Raw genomic sequence first — 24,747 nt, forward strand, 5'->3', positions numbered from 1 at the left:
GGGGATTGGTCATAACACTTCCAAAAGAACCACGTATGTAACATGGGTAAAGCCGAGCATTAACCTTAAATATTTTTTCTCCTTGTTACATTGCCCTTCATAGTGCCCAGTTACATTCCCCATGTGCTGAGAGCAGGAATTACCCAGTGAACATCAGCAGAAGCCAATGTTTAGGCTTTTATTATCACTTGATAAACCCATGTAAACCCCATTAAGGCTGAGAGGAGTTCTATGTGTGTACCAGGGGGAAAAGGGACCATTTGCTCTCGAGTGCCTGTAACTAATTAAACATTTAAACATATAGTAGTAATTGTATGAGACTGTAGGTTAATGCTCCTGAATGATAAAAAAAAGCAGATGAACTGAGAGGCAGATGAAATGCTTGTACAGAACAAGAATCCCAGGCTGCCTCTGTGCAGTGAGCCTGTGTGCTCTCTTTCAATGGCCCCAGTATTCCCTGCTCAGTCTGGCTCTGGGGCTGGGGGCTGATGGAAATGGGCAAATCCCTAGCTGTGACCTTGGTCAGGATCTGCTGGGCAGGAAACAATGCAGGGAAAGACAGGACAAACCTTGGCAGCTCTGAGCTGGTTTCACATCCTCTCCTGAGCTGGTTTGTGGTGTGGTTTAACCCCCAAGGCAAGAAGCACCAATGTCCTACTCCCACCTTTCACCACACAACAGCCTCTCAGAGCCACCAGAGAAGCCCAGGTTTGAGGCAGCTGCTCTCCTGGGAAGATCCCAGTGGCAGCAGAGCCTGAATTCCTGTTGATATCAGCCTCCAGAGCAGTTCCAGAAGTGTGTGCCTGCAGGAAGGGTGTCACCTCCCTATGAGCATGAAGCCATCAGCCACCAGAATGGTCCAGACAGGATGCTCCTGGGGCCCTAACCTGGAGTAGAAAACACAAATCCATTCCTTCTGCTTCCTATATAATTGTGTTTCAATACACAAGACTGGTGTGGAGCTGTGTTAGAGTTAATATCACTGTTAAATAGACAGTCATCTTTGACAAAGACACAGATAATTGAAATTACACAAAACTGTGGCTGTTCCTGACCAAACAAAGGCATGTGCAGGACACATGGATAGAAAACATCTTCCATGGAGCTGAAAAAGATGTCCCAGCCTCTGGGATGGTAAACACAGTCCCAAGGAAAAGGACTTAGAATTATTTTGTTTTCTTGATTCTTCTCCAGATCAAGGAAAAGAAACCTCATAAGTTTTTGCAAATAAAGAGAATAAGACCAAAGAAATACCCAGCTCTGCTACAGGTTTGACATCAGCCTATGAAAAACCCACAGGGAATCAAAACCTTGTATTTCAGTTAACGTACATTTCTGGCAATCATTACATTTTACGGCAAAATCCATGGGCAAGTGCACAGTCACACTTTTTAATGTGACTATCAGCTTATTCCCATTTCCTTACAATCCTTCTATGGTTCCAGAAAGCCCCAGCAGCAGAAAACCCAACCTTTAAAGTTTCTGTCATGTGATTTACAACCCTACAGCCACTGCTGGTTTAAATTTCACATCTATTCTGGAAGTGAAAGTTGAGCTGATTTTTTTTTTTTTTCCTCTTTTATGATAAAAGAGCAGCCACTGAATTAATAACAGGTCAGTACGAGATATATTAGAGTGTGGTTTGGCATTTCTGCTGAGAATCTCCTGTCATCTCCACCACCACCCACAGATGCCATAGCAACCACGCTGCGGAGGGGCTCGAGCGCACACACTCGAACGTGCCGCTACATGAATGCGCTTCTTGTTTTGCCATTGTGATGCTGAATTCATTTCAGCTGCAGTTGCTCCTCCCTGGAAAGCTTCGTTTTTCCCACTGAAGACAAAATAAACAAACAGCTCCAATTTTGCCCTTTTGGAATGCAGCAGTTGTGTAGGATTCAGCTGAGCGGGCAATTAAGGAAAAAGTCCTCAAATTATATCTTGCACTTGCACAGAAGTTTTTAGCAGTGCCATAAGAAAGTTGTCTTTACAGTCAGCACAAGGTTCAACTAGAAGAAGCAGCAATTTCTTGAGAAGTTACCACAGAACAATACTTGTTTATTCACCAGTGTTTGAATATTTAAGTAGTTCATGCGATTATTCTTAAGTATAACAGCCTGAGTTTCAGCAGAGCTGCTAAAGCTTGTGCAAGTCAGTCATTTGCTGCAATTAAAAATATGCAGCTTGCAAAATACAGGAACACTGTTTTTAGCACATTCTTATAATGTGTTAAAGACACTTTTAAAGTGTGCTAAAGCATCCAGCTTGTTCTTCAGCACGTACTTTCTTCACAGTTTGTTCTCCTATGAAAAGCTACCTCCAACGGTGTGGGCTTTTCTCAGCTACTGTTGTAATCCCACTCTGTTACACCCACTTCCAACTTCTCCATAACCCTGTATATCACTTCGAGGCATTAATTAATTATGCCAATCCTTGTAGGGTTCATTAGTCAAATATTTCACTTAAACACTGCCTTACATATTGTCTGAGGACAGCCCTAAATCCAAGAACAAATTGTTCCTGTTACGTATTCACCGTTTTTGTTATTTTCCCCTCATTGTGCTTCCAGCCATCTCCCAGTAGAGTTGAGAAGAAAACCCCCACACAAAGGGAGGGACTGCAGTGCAGTGCAGGCAGGATCTGCAGCCAGATGGAGTCATCCTGATGTGAACCACCCGTCTGACCTTTGTGTAACTGTCGTGTTTGGCTACTGGCCTTTGAAGTGATGGGATAAGAGGTCTCCAAAAGGGGCAGGTAGGACGAGAGAAATAAATGCTGCCGAGATATGGGCTCAGTAAATAACTTATTTTTAATGTCTTTCTCATGCACAGTGTTCTGAAGTGTTGCTGCTCTCCAGCCTTTTCCCTTTTCTCGTGCTCAAGATGGTGAGTGCAATAATCCTTCCTGGATTTTGGGGGAAAAGGCACAGCACTTCTCTGCCTGAGTCTGCGATCTCTGTCTTCTGGTTTAGCTTCTCGCTTGAGAGATCAGATGAGAGCTTTGGGAGTGCTTGTCCTGAGACCAGCCTGTGCCACCAGATTCACATCTCTCAAGCAATGCAACAGTTCTTTGGCCCCAGGATCAGAACAGAGACAAAAACCACAGAATGAAAACAGAGATGAAGGATCCCAGCCCCAAATTCTTTGGCCACATTCACACTGAAAATCTGGTGTGCAACAGGCTCCTGGTCCCTGAACCAGCTGAGGGACCTGTCAGAGTGTGCCAAGCTCTGTTTGGAGCAGGCACCTGGACTCCTCTTTGAGAGAAAGGTCAGCGTGTCCCCCTGCTAAGGTGGCAGGACATGGCCAAGGTGTGCACCTGGTGTGGGAACTCAGAGCAAGGCTGGTGGCATGGGACATTCCTGTTAGCAAGACAAAAGACAACTGATTCTGAATTCCTCCCTGGAGGTTCTTGGATTGGTGTCCAGCCATCCTTTAGCTTTCTTTTGATGAGCTAAATGGACCCAGCTCCTTAAATCTCTCCCTGCAAGTCATCTTTCACAGACTTGTGTACATTCTTGTGCCTCTTTCTTGAATTGTCTCCAGCTTCTCAGCCTCCCAGTTGCTTTGTGGATGCAAGAGCAGGGCACAATGGGTTGGCAGCAGTTTCAGGAGATGGGGAATACCCAGAGAACATTATCACCCTGGATTTCCTCTGCTTATACATACAAATATTAGGTCAGTTCATGGACAGCTGATTACTCACCATTACTTGCAACCCTTTTTTGGTCATGACTTTCCAGTGTAGAACCACTGCAGCCCCCACCAGGCAAATATCTTCTTTCTCCAATGTTGTGACTTAACTTGGTTGTACTTGCTTACCTTCAGATTGCCAATTACCCAGTAGTATCAGTGACCTGGGTTCCTTCTTTTGACCATTTTCCCAGCCTTTTTCATCTCAAAAATTTGTTGATAATGATTTAAAGGGTTTTTTCCTAAGCTGTTGATAAAATACAGTAGTATAGAGCCAAGAAATAGTCCCTACGGGATCTGTCCAAACACACACCCACTCTAAGAAAATTTCTCTGGTTATAATATTTAAAACCTGAAGTTAGCCAATTCTTAATCCATTTAATATGTTTCACAGTGGTTTTGTATTGTTTTAGTTACTTCATCAACATTTTGTACTGTTACAAGACAAATTTCTTACAGAAGCCCAACATCAATTCCCTCATCAGTCAGACTTAAAATCTAACACAAAACTCCCCTGAGCTGCATTAAAATTGGGGTAATGGGAGATACAATGTTAAAATGCCACATTTGAGTATCAGCAGCAAGGTAGGAACACCAGCACAGTGCTATAAAAGTTATCTTTGCCCCCACAGCCTTGCTCTGCAGTGGTGCTGGTGTTTCAGTCTCTCCCTTTGAAAGATGGTTACATGATCCACTGAGTAATGTCCTGGGAGAAACTCTGATTTTCCAGGGCTAATGCCACCCCTTTGTAACCAGAGAACCTCTTGTTTGTAATTCCATAAATGATTTGTAAGCTGTTAAAAAAAAAAAAATTCTGAGGTGTTGGAGGTAACCTCAGCATTCCATTCAGATATGAACCAAGTGCAGCACCTCAGTGACTTCTCCAGCATTTGGAGGGCAACATGAGTGGAATCAAATTTTGAGACAGGATGTTTTTCCTCTTCCCCCAGAGTGTCTGGTGTGATTTTTATCAGATTGTCTTTCCTTTCTCCAACTATAGCAGCATCTCACATGAAATGCTCCTAATGTATTTGCCCTGAGAGAGAAGGAAGTAAGGGGGTTTAGGTCATGGTACATATTTTAGTGACCTGTAAGTGGTATGGTCAGCACAAATTCATTCATTTCCTTGGGTGCAAAGAGAGTAATTTAAACACACTTTTTCAAAGGCACTTTTTGAACCCACAGAAAGGACCTGTAGAATTTGCTCATCTGCTGCAGGAATGAAATTCATGTGTTTGCAGCAGCCTTGAATGTCTTGGCTTCACATAAAGGTGGACAATGAACAAATTATATGTGCACACACAAAATTAAAGTTAAACAATTGTTATCTGGATTTAGATTTGAGAATGAACAGGATGCTAATGAGATAATGTCTAGGCATCACATGGTCTCACTTCTTGGCACAAGAATGTATAATCATGTCTTTTACACTGTCTGTACTACTCTGAGGACAAACTCTAGAGGTACCTTTTCAGTATTCCATACCTATTTATTTCTGTGCATTTATTAGGATTAGGCAATTTATCATTTCAATGTTTCTTAGTGTACCTAAATTCTGATTTAATGCTTTTATATGACTTAAATATAAAGTTCCAAAGACCATGAGAAAACAGGAAACACTGGCACAGGGAGCTTAACTCAGCAAGGGCAAGGCTGTTCCACTGGGAACTGGATCTGCTGCCTAAAACTGACTCGTTTGTGGTGAAGCCCAATAACACTTTCAGGTTCAATTTGATTCCAAAGCAAGGATTTTTTCAGCAGCAGCAGGCAGAACAGAAACCATTATAGGGACAAAATAGAAAGGCAACATCTCTGCAGCCAGGCTTTGATTCATGCTAATGTGCAATTCAGGGAGGCTGTGATTGCAGGGCTGTGTGTCTGACCACATGCAAATCTCCTTCCAACCACAGCAGCCACCCAGCACAAGGTGGGTAATGGATGATCTGAGCTCTTATCACTCAGCAAACTCTTTGGGGAGGAGCTCATTCATGTAAATAACAGGAAAGTAAAGGAAGGTCAGCTTGGAAGGGATGAGCAGGAGAGTTGGGAGATGGAGCAAATCCTCTCCTGGTGATTTTGCTACACCTGCAGCTCCCAGTGGTATTCCAAGAGTCCAGCCCTGCTGAGAGCAGGAATCATGAGGCAGAGCTGCATTTTTTTTTCCTCCTCCCCTGATCTCCAGAAGGGATTGAAAAAAAAATGTTGCTGCGGGTAATCATTAATCACTCTGAAACCAAACCTGGCCTTGCAGAACTAACTGTGCAGTCAGAGCACTGGGAAAACTAGGAGGGGGAAGAAAGTGGTCAGATGGTTTCTGGATGTCTCAAATTTGGGGTTCCCATATTTCACTTCTGTGATTACTTTGTAGTCTCATAAACTACATCATTGAGAAACATTTATTTTCTCATGACCTGAATTTTCTTTGGACAGTTTCATCCAAATATTTAAATTTATTATTTCCCATTCACTTCTGGGTGGGGAATAATAAAGTAATAATAGTGGTGTTCTGCTACTCTCTCAGCTATATGTTGATTCAGTCTTTCCAGCTGAGAATGAATGAACCTGTGTTGCACTACCTGAAACAGGTCAAAAATCCCAGTTGCAAAGCCTCTGTGCTCACCACCAGCTCTGAAACCTCTTGATCTTCACTGGGACAGGCAAGGAGCTCTTGAAAAAGCAGAGAGTCCCAATATAAACTGGTGGATACAAACTAAAGGATACCAGTTGGATGCTGAAGTTTCTTTCTGGATCATTGGCTTTTTACAAACTTTCTATCCTGTGATTCCTCTGTAAAAATGTCACTTAATAGGAGCATGAGGTTCCTTTTGCTGATCCCTCTCCAGGCTCCTGAAGACAGATGAATAAACACATGGCTGGTCAGTGATGCTGAGAAATGAGCACATTTCAGTCCCACATTCCAGGACCCAGGTGTTGGATTCTCAGGACAGAGGCAGCTTGAAGACCTTCCTTACCCACCCTTGGGGTCAACTCTTCACCTCCATGTTCAGGTTCAGGCTCTTTCATTCTCTCAGGTTTTCAAAGGTGTAACAGCAAGTTGTGGCAGCTGAATTTTCCTGACACACTCTCAGCTAAAACTCCTGAGTCACCTTTTTTAAGATTCCTTTACCTGTCAGTTTTATACATCTTTTATGCATGTTTTTAGTTTCTCCTTTGGGTCTTTGCACTGGTTAGAGTTGCAGCAACCAGCAGTCATTTGTGGCTGACACAAGCACGTGTGAGGGAAATGGAGAGGAACATTTGTTTGGAGAGGAAATAAAGGTGAACAATCACATGGACCTTACAGACATGTTGAAACACAATAAAACACAGATGGTTTCAACTTTGGCACTGAGGGAGTGGCATTGTTTAAACACATTTAAAGACCATAATTTCCAGAGAGGAGAAAGGTGATGCTGTGGTCTATTTTGCAGCTTGGACACCCTCCAGTCTAGCAGCAGTCCTGTGTGTAGGACTGCCTTGCTTTGCTGTCTGGCAGGTGACTGTCTCCCTGCACTGGGCTGGCTGTGGGATTGTCCCAGCTGATACTTTGAAGTTGGCTGTTTCACCTATTTCTGTGATGTGGCAATGTATGTTTATAATTTGGGGAGCACCTCAGGGTGAAAGGTCTTCTGTAAATGCTGTTATTCATCAAGGAATAACTGGATCTGTCCCTTAACTGTGAGCTGGAATTCTTCCCAAACCCCACTGCCACATTCAGCTGTTTATTATTTTTACTAGAGCGGCGCCCAAGGATGAAATGGGGAGGGGGTGCCTTGTACTGAATGCTGTGTGAATATAAATGTCATCTTCTCACTGACAAGAGAGGAAAAGGCTGTGGGAAGGGAAGTGTTTCATGTGCTGTGTCTGAGAGTCTTTCTTTCCCAGCTCAGCAAGGAAAATCAGAGGCCAGGTCTCTGCATTTTTCCTCAGACCTAACCTAAAAGTGAGGCCTATGAGGAGAACAGCCCCATCTGAGCAGCTGGACTCCCCTTTTCACTGATGTTGGCAAAGGTTAATCCCAGGGACAGTTCGCCCAAGCAGGTTCAGCACCAAATTTAAGCTGAGATGAGCCACATCCTTCCTGGATTTGCTTCTTTCCATGATTAAATCATAAACCAAATCCAGATGTAGACACTTACAGAAGAGTTGCAGGCTGGGATGAGAGGAGGACCCAGGGAGAGAGACTGGGTGCTCCCTGTGGGGAAACCCCACAATTCCATTCTGTACAAACAGAAAGGTCCCTTAAGAAATGTTGAGTCAGCCTTGGTGCTGAGCCACACACCAATCTCCAGCTCCATCCCCCTCTCATTTGCTTTACAGCAGATAAAGCAGTCAAAGAAGATCTGAACCCTCCCAGCTAGAAGGAGCAGTGTAATGGTGGGAGAATGTACATCCAACCAGAGCAGGACAAGTAGAGATACTGCAGTGAATTAGATGTTGTGTGTCTGACAAGAGACCAGTCAAAGCTGCAACAAACCTCCATTTATCCCCATGGGAATGTAGCATGTCTTATAGGATGCCAAGGACAGTATTCATGCTAAAAACAAACAAAAAAAGGTCTTCTGTGTGAATTAGTACTGAGTGTTAGTACCTCACAGAGGGATTTGGACTCTCTTAGATTTTTTGGGCTGCAGCTCTCTCAGGGCAATTAGTAGCCTTGCTAAAAGTGCACCTGCTTAAGGCTGTGATGAACCATTATGGGTTTAATTCCATGATTAGCTAAAATGCAGCTTCCAGAGCCAGCACTTCGGGGCTGGAACTTGTGCATGAACAGAAGTGCCTGTGGCTTCCCTGCTCCCTGGCTCCTACTGACTTAGAAAGGTTCCAGCAGAGCCTCTCCTCCTTTTGGCATTTTAACATCCATTTTTGGCAGGGCTCCACTGTATCAGCAGTGTATAAAAATACAGAATAAAACAAACATAACAGAAGGAAGTAATTGTGAACAGCACACAAGGCCCTCCTGATGCAAACACTGGGCCAGCTTATTTAAAGATTTCACCTCCAACACTCTTACCTGCTTCTGCTGCCCATTCATTTGGGTTTCACAATGTCCAAGCCTCTGCACTAAGTTGAGGCCAATTTCTTTTCCGGTGGGTCCAGGCTCTTGGAAGCTGGTTAGAAAAAATTGAGATATTAGTTATGAGGAAGAAATTCTTTGCTCAGAGGGAGATGAAACACAGGGAGATGTTTCCCAGAGAGGTGGTGGATCCCTCATCCATGGAAACATTCAAGGCTGGGTTAGACAGGGCTCTGAGGAACCTGATCTAGTTGATGTCCCTGCTCATTGCAGGTAGGTTGGACTGGATGAACTTTAGAAGTCCATTCCAACCCAAACTGTTTTATGAATCTATTAATTACAGTAAGATTTTAGAGAATCACAGAATGAACAAGGTTGGAAAAGACCTTTGAGATCATCAAGTCCAACCTGTGACCAGACACCTCCTCATCAACTAAACCATGGCACTGAGTGCCACATCCAGTCTTTTATTAAACCCATCCAGGGATGGTGACTCCACCACCTCCCTGGGCAGACGATTCCAGTGCTCAGTCACTCTCTCAGTGAATAATTTTTCCTGATGTCTAACTCCTCCTGGTCTGATTGAGGATTTCAAAGATGCTTTGCTCTGCCAAGAGAGAACTACACCCCAGGGAGAGGGATACCAGTATCTGGTGTAGTGTTTGTTTAAACAGGTTCCATTCCCTTCTTACTGTACTTATGAAGAGTGTTTTCAGAGACTTCAAGGAAGTTTTGGTTATTTCAGGAATGGCTGTCTCCTATGCCTGGAGCAATTATTTCTACCCCTCCTCTCTGGCCTGTTTACATCTCTACATCTCCCTGGACCAAAAAGCTGCCATTGATAAGGTGGTGTTTGATACCACCATGTGTGTTTTTCTGCCTCTAAATCCCATGGACCTGCCAGGGCTCAGCTTTGTGAGCAAAACCACTGCAGATGCACTGCACCAGGTGTATCACCAATCACAGACTTGTCCTGCTGCCCATCAGCTTTGCAGCACTAAAATTTGTCACATCACTACCAAGTTGCTTTGCTTTATTTTCCCATTGTAGTAATTTATTCTTTGGACTTTGTGCTGAAATTTAAAACACCCAACAACCAAATGTAAACACACGCTCTGACTCAGTCGTGGTGTACTTTAAAAGACACAGCCTATAAACATCCTTTCCTGCTGAGGCCCAAACAAAGGCAAAGGGTTTTCCTCTGAGCAGGATGCTCAGAAGGTTGGCTCTGAATGTCTTCTGCAGATGCTGTAGAGTCCCCTGCAGCTCTATACTTTTATCCTATTTCTTCTATGAATTGTATTTATTACTCCCCAGACGTCTGACTGACAATGTTTAATAGCCCTCCTCAATCAGGCTGCCTGGTGCAGCAGGGCAGAGGCAGTGGTTTGCCTAAAAGCAACTTCCAAAATGCCACTGGCAGATTTGTTTTATCCATCGAGGCAATTCACATGCCCAAGCAAATTGTTTCATTTCCAGTGGCTGTATGAACACTTTTCTCCTTTATTCTTCATGTTTCTGACAATGACAAGAATTGCAAGTGCTTGTTAATTAAAAGAAATTGGATATAATTGCCAAAATGGAGTGAGAGGAGGCTGATTTGTATGACTGGAGCATTAAAACTGCTGACTACAACCTTTGTGTGCCCAAGAGAAAAGGTGGGAAGAGAAAGGAAAAGAGACTGTGACCCGTTTAGTGTAAAATGCAGAGATATTAAAGCTGTAACTATCAAAGTTGGGGGGGATATAGTGAGAGGTGAGTGTGTGGTGCCTGTAAAGGGGATTACAGACCATGGGTTCACATTAAGAGGTGAGCTGCTCCTGGAGCTTTTATCCTTAATAAATGGAAAGAAATACCAGGTAATGGGAGATTTCAATCATAAAGATGTATGCTGGAAGTCTCATATAACCGGAAATAAATCTATTTGAAGTTCCTGAAATGATGTGTGATCATTTTCTAGCCCAGGAGATATTGCACCCAACACGAGATAACAGTATTTCAGATTCCATTCTGACAGATTGGTTGGAAGCTGACTGTATCTGAGGAACATATGGCTAGGACTCTGTTTCAATGGACCAGGCACAGTAATGAATATATTGGGTAGCTCCAAAGGGATAATTTCCTCGGATTTAAGCAGCATAAAAAGAATGAAAGTTGGGCTTTCTATAAGAGGATTTTACCAGCTGACCAGCCACCTTGATTTCACAGTGATGTGAGAGGGCAATTTTGATTAAAAAATCCCATCCTGCTAAAAAGGCAGGATGTCACTCAGTGTGAGATAAATGACTTAATAAACTGATTTGGACAAAAAAAATCTACCTTAAAGTGGACTATGCTATCCCCACACTGCCAGGGAAAGCTGGGGGGCAGCTCAGGGGGAATTTTGGCCTTTGATGGCTGAAATGCTGCATCCCATTTGTATGTTCAGGTTTAGAAAAGGTTGAAGACTGGGATGAGCTGGTGTTGGTAGAAGGGAGAAGCTGGAGACAACCCCAAGGATCACCAGAAATGCTTTGTGGCCAGATGTAGGAGTTTTGTATGGTTAGTTTATCCAAAAGAAGCCAAGGGGTGACATCCCATCTGCGCCTGCATGCTTTGTGGGGAAGCAGCAGGTAACTGGGGTGGGAACAGGGTTAGAGGAGGAGATTCTACTGTGCAGTCTTGGAATTGAGCTGGTGGTTCTTCCTGCCTTTAAGAAATCTCTGAGAATCTGTGAGATGCTGGTAAGAACACTGGTGATACTTGATTATATGAAGTTTATTCAGTGTTCCACACCATTTCCTGGAATGATGCAGCATCGTCTGCCACAGGGAGCAGACTCAGCAGGCTGCTGGGTGAGGCTGGTTCCAGCAAGATACACTTGAGGAACAGGCTCTCTGCTTTTGTGTGGAGCTGTCAAACCCCATGTTAGATGAGAATTTTGGTCCCTGGAGTCCTGGCATGTTACTAGGAAACGGGAAAAATAAGTTCAAAATCAGAAATAATATGAAATGGAAAAATATTGTGGAAAAGGCTGGAGGTTTTATGTAAAGCTGCCTTCAGCTAAGCCACTACATCCCCCTCAGGGAACCTGTATCCTCATCTCAGCTCTGCTGAAAGGCAACAGGCAAGTCACTGTCTTCCCCTGTGTCCATTGCCTGGCTGTAATGTGGTATTTTAAAAACCAAATTGGCATTTCCTGTGCACAATGGCTCTTTAAGTGCTTGCTGTTGTGGTTACATTATGATTCCAAAGCAGGAGAAATTTCTTTCCCTTTGCACCAATAATTGAACTTACCTAGAATGAGACATTGATGGGCTCTGGAAAGGCAGAAGGAGTGATGTCTAAACTGGCCTGAAATTCAGTCAACAGCTTGTAGCATCTCCATGAGCCTCTGAGTACTTGTTACTGTGTCTTCTGTCTTCAAAATCATGAAGGAAATCAAAGAGAGAAATCTGTGAAGTTTTTGCAAGGGGTCCAATGACTCTTTCTTAGGAGTTCTCTGACAAACAAAGCTTTCTTATATTTTTTCCCCAAATTACAGCCCTTTTTAGTTGAACTCACATATAAATACTGGATAATCTGTCTTGTATTACAGTTCTTTCCCAGGGAAAGGAGGGATAAAAAGACATTTAGGATGTCTCTGGCATTTCAGAAGGGCTATTTCCCAGTGGGTCAATAGGTCTGTTTCAGAAAACTAGAAGAAAGAGCCTTGACTTTGCTGAAACTCCTCCATCTGCAGAGCTCAGTTCCTACAGGTATAGAATTCAGACCTGCACTAAGACCTTGTGTGCTCACAGATCCCTCATGGTCCTCATGCAGAAGAGTCACTGTGCTGAGTGGCACTGAAATTCTTGTCCCCAGCCATTCTGCCCAGGATTTGAGAGAGAGAAGAGCCTTTAAAGACTGAAAACATCACAAAGTCCAGCATGGAAAAAACTTGCACAAAACAGTTCAGCTGTGTGTGTGAGATTCAACTCATTTTATCTGCCAAACATGGACAAACTCACTTACTCTGGCCTAACACCACTTCTTTTATTTCTAACACGAGAAGGGCACGGGGGCTCTTTGTAGTAAGTGTTATGAAAGTTGAAAGAAAAAGGAGGAAGAATAAACCCCTCCAGCTCCCCGTGGCTAATCAGGTATTCACCTTGAATGAGTACTAATGAAAGCAGCACCACATCAAAGGGGAAGCTGGCTCCAGTTGAGAAGGTTATTAAAAAGTTTAGGAGTAACAGGTGGCCCCTGACCAGCAGAAGTGACTGCATTTCACGTTCTGTTCTGAAGACAGAAATGAAGCCCTGTGCTTGTCTGCTCAGCTGTCACCTGCTTTGGGGCTGTCACCATCAAAAAGAGGCACTGGGCGAGCTGTCCTTGCAGACAGGGGTGGGGTTTTTTGCTCAAGAACTCAGTATTTCTCTTGCATTCTTCACACAGGCATTACCAGAAGGTAACCAACCCACCAGTGCTGAGTTGATTTTTCATGCATTGGTGATAACAAGCTCCTTTCTGCCACGGCAGTAAAAATATGTTAAATATACTGAAGAAAAGAACCAAAATGTCCCACTTGCAAACACAGTGGATGAAAAATAAATAGGGTTGTGTGACAGCAGCTCACTGGGAATGGGGTACTTCCATTTTGGCTTCCAGCTGTACACAAATGTAAGAGGAGTTCCAAGCTGGGATGGAGCTGCTCCAGGGTTTGTAGGTTACTTCTGCTGCCACAAAATGGACGTTTGTATCAAATAGTGCTGCAGGTGAAAAGCCCAGCCTCTTTGCCAAGGGCTAAGAGAGGGCATCTCCATATCCCTCCATCCTGAACTGCAGGATCATGCTCCAGACACACTCTTTTTAAGTCAAGAGCACTGAGATTTCTTGGTGTATGAGCTTGAAGGAATCTCTCTTTCTACCATCACTGGGGAATTTTCTCCTCAACTTCAATAGCATAAATTCATACCTGCAGGTTTGTACACTTGGAGACTGGGGTAAAAAATCTTCTCACATTAAAGGCTTAAAATCCTTAATTTTTCTACTATTTTGGAGTTTTTTTATCTGTCATGAGGCCCTTTAAGTGCAAGCTGAAAGCATCCAGGGTTTTATCTACAAATAATGGCACAGCCACCTCCAGCTAAGTGATACCTAATGTTGGGCCATTCCTTTAGTCAAAAACTCCCCTGTAGGGCATCAACATTCAGATTTCAGAGTAAGCTGATGCCAGCTGAAACCACAAGAATCTGCTCTGTTGCACACTTGAATCCCATGATCTTAGAAAACTACAGAACTGTCTTTAGCTCCTGCTGAATTCCCACTGTGTAAGAGTCCAGGGGCTGAAATTATTGTCCTGAAAGTGTAAGGTCCTTCCCAAGTTACATGGCAGAAGGAAATGGGTCTGCTTGTGGTGGCTGTTTTGGGGATTTTGCTCACTGCTATTTTATGAAAATGTCTGCACCTGTGAAATTGAGGCGGGAAGGGTCCAAAGCAGCAAGAGGAGGCACCAGGCACGACTGTTTGGATGGAAGGGACAAAGTTTCCAACCAAAAAAAAAAAAGGCATTTTGGCCCTGAGTGACAGGGAGGAAATAAAAATAAAGAGAGCAATGACGGTCTCGGCCATTTGTGTCTTGCCTAGCCAGAGAAAACAGGAGTTTAACTACACAAATACACTGAAATGTGCCCATTTTACCTGGCTCTGTCATTGATTTCTTTTTCATCCTGAGTTTCAATAACCACGTGGTTTGTATGAACTGAGCATTAGCTCCTTTCAGTGTCTCCACGGTGCTGTGGTTTACGTGGTTCAATGATTTTCCGGAGTCTGGCTGAGGTGCAGATAGGCTGCTGCTCTGACTGGGAAAAAAAAGAACTCAATGTGCTTCTAAGTAATTAATGTATTTATCCACTCAGTATCCAGTGAGGTAGACAAATGGGTTTTCCATGTTAAAGAGGGGCATGGAGTCCAAAGGGGAAAAAAAAAAGTGTTATTAAGTGCTCCAGAGCTGTATAACAAATATATATTTGTTCATTTCTGTAATCCACCATTTTCCTAATGGGTGGATTTGGCTTAGAAAACGTTTAAAAATCCCATCACAACCAGGAAGTCTAAACTGTGGCTTTAAAATTACTTTTACAGAGGAGTCAAATTAGAGTGATGGAGGGAGCCCTTCAGCCCAGGGCTGACCTTGGTGGCAGTGACCTCTCTGCAGCACAAGGGGCTGAACCCCACAGGTCTGAGAGCACCATGAACCCCATCTTGCAGGAGACCTTGGAATTCCCACCCTGGGGCTTGGTGAAGCAGCTCCCTGTGAAGTCTCACCCAGGAAAGCAGGACCAGCACAGCCCATCCCACTGACCTCAGCAGGGGTTAAGGGAGGAGCCCTGACCTCCAGCATCCTTTCCCCAGCTGTGGGAGCTGCCTTTGTTTGAGACCTTCATTGTTCAGGTCCTGGAGAAGAATAGGCTGTCCCTAGGAGCAAATCACAAGGAAAAAATTGCCACACAGGCAAAAACTGTCCTCATGTCCTGTTTCCAATAAAAATGGATTTTTTTTGAGTGCCTGGTTTCAATAAAAAAACCCAAAAAGAAAGAATTGGAGGAGGCATTGCTTTTCATGGAGTGCCAGCAAATAATTGCAAAAAGTTGCTTGTTTTTAAAGAGTTGCATGACCAGGGACAACACAGGGTACTTGGGGCTGTGCAGACCTGCCAGATCCTGCACCAGTTCCAGATTATTCTTTTCCTTGAAAACACCCTGACCTGGGTATTTTTCTTCATCACCCAAAGCTTCCCCTGGTGCTGGACTAGAATGGAAGCATCAGCTACTTCTCAGCTGCCCAAAAGAGTGTTGAGCCACAGTGTTATTTCTGAATGAAGGTATTGATGCTGGCACTTGACAGACATCAGACAGGCATTGGGACCAGTGCTGATTCTCTTTGGCCACTGCAAGGGGACAGCGTGGCCAGGGTGGAATTGCACCAGCAACCCTCCACTTCATCAAAGCTGGGCACTCCCTCTCCCTAACAGCCTCAAAATAACCCTGAGACAAAATATTGCCAGAATATTACACAAAGTCTTGAATTTATGACTGTAAAAAGCCCAAGCATACAGATCTATGCTATATATAAATCACACTGTGGTTTTTTTCCTCATAATTTACCCATTTTCCAGGGAGTACTGTTTGCTTTGAATTTATCTGTTTTATTTGTACAGAGTTAAATCCTTCTGGGCTTTGTAGTCACCATCACTCAACTGGTAAGTCCCTCAAGCTTTTCTGCCTTACACCCTGTAGTAGGCCCTGCTAAATTCCATTTGTATGTCTATTCATGCCACAGAGAGTCTCACACCTGCTGGCATGTGAAGTGTGTTCATCATGGGGTTAAGTAGCTTAGAAATATAAGATTTTTTTTGTGTTTCGAATGTCACTTATTTTGGAGCTTTTAGCCCAAACTTTACAAGCTGTTGACCATGTGCTGACACCAGAGCATTGGTGGGGGCGTTTTTGCCACTCTTGTGGCAGGTTCAGTGTCCCTGCTGGGTCCCCTCAAGGTTCAGCAGGTCCCGTGACATCAGCAGTGCCAGGACAAGGCAGGATGCTGTACCCCAGATGTACAGGATGCTCTTCCTCCATATAAACACATGAGAAGACTTTGGAAGAATTTCTATCAAATCTCTCTGTTTCACCCTAAAACAGCTGGTTTGGTTTTTTGGTGCTGTTCTGCCAGTTTGATGTAGAGAGATTGATGTGGAGTGACAATCTGAGCACCTTCTGCATTATAACTCTAGATGAATGCAATTCCTTCTCTGCAGGATCAGCTGAGAGGCTCCTGTGGGCAATGTCAGGAAAGCCTACAAATACCACAAGCATTTTGACCATTTTGGGGTAAAGCAACCCCCCAGTGCCAGTGTGGCTCTTTTCCTTGTGAGTTCAAAAAAGCTTTGTCAAAAGAATTAGAAAAACTTTGCAGAAGTAGAAGGACAGTGGAGGGAGTGCTGCTGGGGGTCTGCAAAACTATTGCTCCCTGTTGGGGGGAATTGCAACAAAACATACCAAAGTCAGTTGTTTTGAGGAATCTATAGCCACAGGTGCTGCTTGGGCTTTTCCACCCTTGAGCCCATCATGATCCACTCCAGAAAACAAGCTCCCTCTTTAGTATGTGGAACAGCATGGGAGGAACAGGAGGAAAACTCCTGCTGCACACCCCAGACCACAGATAAATAAAGATGACAATAATAGTGATAACTAGTGATAACAACAGTGATAAATAGAAAAGAAACAGGGCCATGTGGCAACCAGCAGCAGAAGACAGCTCTGTGCTTGGCCTTTCCCACCCAGGACACAAAGGAACATGGAGAACCTCAGAGGCAGCATTGCTTCATCTGCTGCTCACAATGGGCAGCCTCGGGGTGTTTTTAACCTCCCTGGCCAGGAAGAGGGGGGCAGACTGTGGGAACTTGGGCAGAATATTCAGGATGGCAAATTACTGAGCTTCTCAGAGGCAATTGTAAACCTTAGGGATGGTGAGGCTCTTAAAAGAAGAGAAGAAGACTCACAAGGGAAGACTGGCTGGACCTCATCCTGCTATCTCCCAAAAACTCTGACTTCAGGGAATGGTGTGGGAGGGTGTCCTGCCCTAATGGGAGAAATAAGACAGCTCTGCCTTGAAATGTCTGGGCAAAGATTAAATGTGACTTGCTGGAAGGAAAAACTGCTGTGATATTGTGCCAACAGGCTACAGAGCTGTTCGTGTCAGGATGAATTCTCTCTGTGAGCAGCACGGGGGCCCTGTGCCTGCCAGTTACGGAGTTTGGGGAATGCATCCCGTGCTCCTCCCTGCTCCTGCAGCAATGCAGCTTGGTGGGGCTGGAGCATGTTCTTCTCTTCCAGAAGCCAGGAACTCATTGCTCCATTTTTTTTATAACATGATTTTCGTAGTTCAAAGCAAGCAATGCTTGTTTTAATTAATGAATATGTTTCTCTTTTCTTGCTTCTTGGCTTTCTGCCTGGTCCCGCGTCTTCATGCCTTGAGAATAAAATTCAAAACAGAATCCTCTTTGTCCCTGTGTGGCTGCTGCTCAGAGAGGTGAAGAAGCTGGGGAGGTGGCAGTGGTTTCAGTTCTGGGGGTGGAGAAGCAGAGAGGGAGAAATGGGCTGGATTACAGAAAAACTGCAAAGAAAAGACAAGTTTTGTAGCACTCACTGCACTTAACTCTTCCAATTTTCCAAAAGCCGTGGCAAATCCTGTTTATGCAAATCCTCACCTTAGCAGCTTTCAAATATTTTTAGAGCCACTGGTGTGAACAGAAGTGGAAATTGGAAGTATATAATCCCAGCAAAACTCTATGTACCTGTGGAGTTCACTGCAAAATGTGTGAGTAATGATGTGGCACATTTAACTGGTGTTTGGTGACCGCTACCACCAGCATCAGCTGTTTTTTCACAGCTCTGCTTTACCTTATCAGCCCTCCTTGATATTGGGCTAAATTCCAAATAAAGCAGGGAAATCAGCTGGCAATTCATTTGATGTGTTACATTTTTTTTTCTCTCCACACTTAATTGAGCATTCCACTTCGAGTAATCCTCAGCATTAGATTAAATCTCTATTGATCTCATTTTAATGAGCTCACCACTGTGACCAGCAGCCCTTTCTCCCGTGGCAGATGGAGACATGGCCATCTGAACACGCAGCAGAAATACCTCGTTCCAGAGGGATGACTCCTCCTCCCCATGACCTTCCTCAGCACCCCATTACCCCAGAGTCTGTGCACCCAAATCCAGCAGATATGTCCTGCCCTTTGTTCTATGCCTTTTTGAGGCTCCTACTGCAGGGAATTGCTGTATAAACACCACCAAAAGTTTGCTGCTGAGAGATTTCATTGCTGAGCAGGCAATGTCCATGTCCATCAGAGTGAAGGCAGGTAGCTGAATGCTCTGTGTGAGCTTTCTCCTGTGCTGCAGGGAAACCAGGAGTGCTTGTAGCTCTGACTCCTGCTTAAGGGGGAATATTGCAAATTCAGGTCTGGGACAAATCAATCATGTGAGCTATGGAATTGATTCCACCCTTGCATTTAAATTTTCACTTGAGATTAAACTATAAAATGAGGGAAATCTCCCTTTCCTTCCTTATAATGAAAAAAAGAAAGTGATTAATGAGTGTTTCAATCCTAATGACAAACACATCTTAATGACCCAGCACTTCATGATTTGCTGCACCATAGCATTTTGTAGACTTCATGGATCAAACAATCTGTAGGGTCAGCTAATAACACCTTCTACCTGGCAAAGGTCATGGGCACTTCCTCAGTGATTTCTGCACACAGTCCAGCAGCTTGTATTTGAAATTAAGAGTTTAACCCTTTTTGAAAGACCTTGATGTAAAGATAACATTGGGGTGATTTTAGGGAGGGAGTGGGGAGCAGTGTAGTGCTATGGATGAGACAGTTTAATGGAAGTCTCATTCTCTCATGGTTTAAGAGCTTGTATCATCAAAAAAAATCATATACTAAGTAATATATTAAATCTGTGTGCCCAGTTTTCATGGATTCCTGGCAAGTGGCATTGCCCAAGAACAGCTGAGAAGCAGCAACCAGGGCAGGGACATTGTCTCTTTTAGCATGAAGTGTGCAGTGTGAATTTGACAATGCTGCCCATCATCATTTTCAAGTTTGGTTTTTGCTCGTTTGCTTTCTTCCTCTTCCTTATCTACGAGAGACAATATGTCTTGCATCAGCAGATTGTGATTAATAGTCATGATGTATAATGACATTAATTAGCAATAGCAATTGCTAATGATTAATAACAGCAGCTAAGTGAAACCTTGGCTGCAATGATTTATTTTAGTACTTTTATTGAGCTGTGCATCTGGCAATATTGGGATGCTGCAGCAGCTTCAGGGAAGAATGTCAGTGTGGGGATGTGAAGAGCTGAGAAATATGTTGAGTGAAGCAGGTGTGTGGACTTGTCCCTCCATATTGCTGCACACAATGATCCACTGGGATTTTTGGGTGCTTTAGTGGGAGGGAAGATGGAAGCTCCTCATGAAGCTTCAGCACAGGTCATAGGATCATCAGATGGTTTGGGTTGGAAGGGAACTTACAGATCATCTTCTTCTAACCCCACTGCCATGGGCAGGGACACCTTCCACTATCCCAGGTTGCTCCAAGCCCCATCCAACCTGGCCTTGAACTCTTCCAGGGATGGGGCATCCACACCTTCTCTGAGCAACCTGTGCCAGTGTCAGTAAAGAATTTCTTCCCAACATCCAATCTAAATATCTCCACTTTTCATTTAAAGGCCTTCCACATTGTCCAATCACTATCTGCCTGTGTAAGAAAAGTCTCTTCCCCACTCTTTTATAAGTTCCCTTTAGGTACTGGGAAGGTCTAAGGTTTCCCCAGTGCCATCTCTCCCCAGGCTGAACAATCCCCTCTCTCTCAGCCTGTGTCCAGAGCAGAGAAGCTGCACCCCTCTGATAATTTTGTGGCCCCCTCTGGACTCACTCCAACAGGTCAATATCTCCTTTGCTGGGGACCCCAGAGCTGGATGCAGTGCTCCAGGTGGGCTCTCACAAGGGCAGAGGAGAGGGAAAGAATCAACTCCCCCAACCTGTTGGACACCTAGGTCCCCTATTAACCATGAGCTCCAAAAGGGTTTGGCCAAAATGTAAGTTGTGTTGCACAGATTTTTTTTTTTGTAGCTCTTTCACAGGGAAATGTTGTTTTAATGCTTTAACTTGTTTTGACATTGGATGGGAGACAAGCCAGAAGCACAAACCAATAATCTCCACCGTTGCTAGGAAAGGCCTAAAAGAAATTCCATCTTGAACATCCCTGCACTTTGCTGAAACAAATTGTAAATGAGAATTTTGCAATAGGGGCACATAATTGTTGCCCACTACCCAGCTGAATGAAATGGAAAGGAACAGGCATGTCTTCAGCATGGCCTTAGTGCTGATTCCACCTTCTGGGAGAACTGAACATGCATTTGGATTAAATACAATTATTCCTTTTTTCCTCCTGCTTCCTATTAATTATATGCAATTTACTCTGAAAGGATCTGTTACCGTGCTAATCTTAGCAATTGCCGTACTGCAGCGAAAACATTGCACAGCCCTCCACGTCTGCAAGCGCTTCCAAGGATGAAATTTCAAATTAAAAAGCAGCAACAAAAATATCCTGGACCACTTTTACCATTTCCCTCTGTGGCACAAAGGTTTCTAAGAGAAACATTTTGATTTATTTATAGCCACTTCTGCTACCGCTGCAGTTGTTTTTGTGGTCTATTCTTTCTAATTTAAGCTGCAGCATGAGGCAGTACCCGGTTATTTGATTTGTCTTGAACGAGCCACGTAAATGAATGATGCAGGCAGTGTAATAATAGTCTGTGCTGGGCAGGGACTTACAGCCTGGGTAGTACAGAAACACCCCACAAGCTTGAAGGAAATGTGAGGCATCAGAGAGCAGCATGGCATGAAGCTTTCCAGTGACAAACTGGTGGCTGGAATGCAACTCCAGGTAACTGTGATGGAAAGATCATCCCAGTTCTGAGCACTGGGAGATCCCATGGTGTTTTACACTGTGCAGATAAGAAAATGAGCCTAGAAGGAGATGTGAAGAGGTGAAAACCCCAGAGAGCACAACTGCCATACTTGGACAGAACTCGGAGTTTTGAGTCAGAAGTGGCTCCTGCAACACAGGCTGACTTTCTCTGCAGGCTTTGCTGGAGTTCCCAGCCAAGGCTGTGTGAAAGAACCCTGATCTCTTGTGGCCCACATCATAACAATTCTGGGAGCACTGGACTGGCAGTGGTCAGGTAACAGCCACTAACAGACCTAAACAAACAACATGACCTTCTCCTCTGACATCCAAGGAGCAAAGGCCTCACTGGAACCAGTAACTTGCAAACAGGACACTGTCTTTGTAATGAACTTTGCCAAGTGCTTTGAAGACCCCCTGCAAGACACTTCCATTTTTATTGCCATCACAGCTAGTGACAGTCTGTGTCCTGTCAAAGGATCAAGTCAGCAAATTCTTCTTGGTTAAGGCAGTGATCCTGGTGCAGTTGCAGTGCAGCCAACCCTTCCTAAGCAGTTACCACAGCCTGAAAACTCCTGGACATGAGATCATAAAATCATGGAATTGTGCAATATCCTGGACTGGAAGGGATCCCCAAGGATCATTGAACTCGAAGTCCTGTCTCTGCACAGAACAGCCCAAAAAAATCACACCTTGTGCCTGAAAGCTTTGTCCAAACACTGCCTGAGCTCTGGCAGAATTGGTGCTGTGGGCACTGCCCTGGAGGGCCTGTTCCAGTGCCAGGATCCATCTGAACAAATGTGGATCTACAGGGTGGGTCCTGAGAGATCACACCCTGGTCACTTCTGCAATCAGTAGGGTGAGAGGCACCTGTCAGTTGAACACAGGGTGCAATTAGTGTCCTGAAAAAGACACCTGCATGGTTTGGGTGAACAACCCCCTATACTTAGTGCCAATGACTGGACCACTTCCATCTTTGATGAGCACCCAGACCATTAGTTTGGTTTAGAGGTGGATGTCTTGAAAGACATTAAGTGCCTCAGCAAATGTGACAGAAGCTCTGCTGGCTGTCACTGCAGAACGTGCAGGTCTCCTGTGTGTTCCGTGTCACACCTGCCAGCCCTGGATAGAAGTCTGGGGTGACAAAGAGTAGCCCAAGTGGCACTGGGTGTCTGGTAGCCAGGTGGCAAATTGTATCCAAGCTCTGCATTTCATGAGCTGCTGAAGTGAGGTGAGATGAATCATATCCCAAGTGTCATTGCCTTATCCGAAAAGTCTTCTGCAAAATTCCTCTGGATGTACCTAACCAGAAGCAAAGAGGGCACTTAGGGTGACAAACCAGCTGAGGATGGCTTTGGTGAACACTGCACAGTGCTGGGGCCCAGAAAGCATCTTTGAAAGCCAGGCTGACAGGAGGGGCCCATTTTGTAGCCCACGTGCTGGCCAGAGGTGAGGTCTTAGGCTCATAAATGGGTTGGGTTGGAAGGGACATTAATGATGTTCTGGTGCGGCCATGGGTTTTGTGTTTCCTGTTGGTTCATTCCACACAACTCCTGGGCCGGTGTGTGTGGTGTCATGTTGTCTGTAAAAAATGCCTTGCTCTCCCCAGGAGCTGCAGAAGGATTTCAGTAAAAAAAGCATGTCTCACTGGGCTTTTGCTTCCATGGTGGGGCCAGTTTTGCTGATGGTTTTTTGGCATATAAAAATAGGCTGTGCCTGGAACAGAGCTACAACCAGAGTGAAAGTTTGTGGGGCTGCAGATTCTCTGACCCTAGATTGGTGGTAAATGAAAACAGGAGACTGAACTGAATTTCCATACCACGATGTGGCTGTTTGACTCACTAAGGTAATTTGAAACCAACTTTCAGATTTATTCCCCTCTGCTCTTGATGCAGCCTGGTGTGCAATTTTTCAGTGACAGCACCGGGCTAAGTAGAGTCAATGAGGGTTAAAAGGGCTTAAGAAAAAAAAGAGAGTCATGTTTGGTCAGGTTATTATTATCCCAGATCGATCCCTGCAGGATTTATTGGGCAGCCCATGGAATGTTGTACTGACAACAACTGAGTGGGCAGCAGGAGGAGATGTTGGGATTGCTCAAATTGACAGAGCAGTGAAAGTGTTTGCCAGCCTGTGGCATGAAGGGAAAGGACTCCTTTAAAGTGAAACTCACTGGAGTCACTTATCTATTCACTCACTTATCTACTCGCTGACTTATCTCCTACTGACTTATCCACCCAGATCTCCATCCCCAGTGCAGTAAAAACAGACTAAAAATAGTAGAAGACCGTGTCTTTTTTAGGTTTTGTTGAAAAGAACTTGATGCACAGAGATGTTCAAGAAAATGTGTTCAAGACTTCTTGGTAGATAGCATGGAAAATTCTTAGTAAACTCCTCAGTGCAGTTTGTCAGCACAGAGCTGCAAAATGAAAGCTAGAAATGAAAGTGAGGCAAATCAAGACAAAAACATTAATGATTCAAAAAGCTGAGTATCAACCCAAACCATTCTATGAGCCTATGATTCTATCTGAAATAGGTGATCCTCCATCTCCAGGGACTGCTGGGAGCCTAGAAGCTCATGGTTGTAGCTCTCAAGGGAGCTAAGGTGACTTGGCATCTCCTTTTGCACTAAGCAAAGTGCTGAGCCCCACTAACTGCAGTTAAAACCTCAGCCTGTGTTTCTTGTTACCACTCTATATGGAGTCTAGCCCCAGTGTAAGTGTAATACATTGAGCTTATTATCCTCATTTTCCAGCACAGCAGAACTGAATGCAATTACAAAGCCTCTTAGAGGTGATTTGACTATGCAGACACTCTGCAGCCTGCTGGTTTTTCAGACACATTTAGCCACTGTTGAGGAACAGAAATCCTTCTAGGCTGATATTGGAGCCATCTGCTGATGTCTTTTTCAGTCCAGTAAACACTTCTGGGTTCAGTTTAGAGGATGTCAGTACATAACAGCTTATTTAAGAGCCAGAACTGGGTGACTATGAAAAGCACATACACCTTGGGGATGATGCAAGTGTGCAGCAGAGATAATTCCTAAATCTAATGGTAAACAGGAGATACCCAAATAATTTATCTTTAAACATGGGTTAGGGGGTTGAGTGGGATTTTAGTGGCATGTCTGAAAATGACAGCAAGCCTCCTATTTTGTGGGATGATTTGAACGTCAAAGTGTTTCTGCATCGAGTGGTTTCCTGCTGTACTGCTTGGAGCAGAATAACACCATTGATCCATTGGGCTGCATGTAAAGGATGCACAATGGCTCTTACACACAAGATTAGGCCATGTTGCTCCCCTGGAGGTGTTTCTTGTCACCACACAAAGACCCTGGCTCAGCACCATGCCCAAGGGAAGCAGGTCACCTGGTGCACCTTCTTCCCACACCCTGGCTTTTCTTTGGATCTTTCCTGTCCATGATGGGATCAGCTTAACTCCATGGGACTGGCAAGCTCTTGTGAGCTCACACCTGTGTCTGGCTTTGCCCTTGGCAGCTTCTGAACTTTCTGCTTCAGGCCAAGGTAATTTATGCAAAC

At 44.3% G+C, this 24,747-nt stretch overlaps 2 long non-coding RNA genes across 5 annotated transcripts in view; one reads left to right on the top strand and one right to left on the bottom strand.

Annotated features, from left to right (window-relative positions):
• Positions 1–15,150, bottom strand: part of LOC135285899 (uncharacterized) — a 25,275-nt gene extending 10,125 nt beyond the window's left edge. For 3 of the 4 annotated variants that reach the window (XR_010350534.1, XR_010350533.1, XR_010350532.1), the window contains exons 1-4: positions 15,035–15,150; positions 14,371–14,531; positions 11,986–12,109; positions 8,707–8,803 (exon numbers count right to left, since the gene is read on the bottom strand). This is a non-coding gene — a long non-coding RNA (uncharacterized LOC135285899). Of the gene's footprint in view, positions 1–2,671; positions 6,540–8,706; positions 8,804–11,985; positions 12,110–14,370; positions 14,532–15,034 lie in introns of those variants that run through there. The other variant, XR_010350535.1, reaches the window with a different exon arrangement.
• On the top strand, positions 1,322–3,102 carry LOC135285916 (uncharacterized). The gene is made up of 3 exons (XR_010350542.1): positions 1,322–2,754; positions 2,832–2,885; positions 2,972–3,102. It is a non-coding gene; the product is annotated as an uncharacterized LOC135285916 (long non-coding RNA).
• Positions 15,151–24,747: the final 9,597 nt, after the last annotated feature.

The sequence above is a fragment of the Passer domesticus genome, chromosome 1, assembly GCF_036417665.1.
Source record: "Passer domesticus isolate bPasDom1 chromosome 1, bPasDom1.hap1, whole genome shotgun sequence".
In the NCBI taxonomy this organism is placed as follows: Eukaryota; Metazoa; Chordata; class Aves; order Passeriformes; family Passeridae; genus Passer; species Passer domesticus.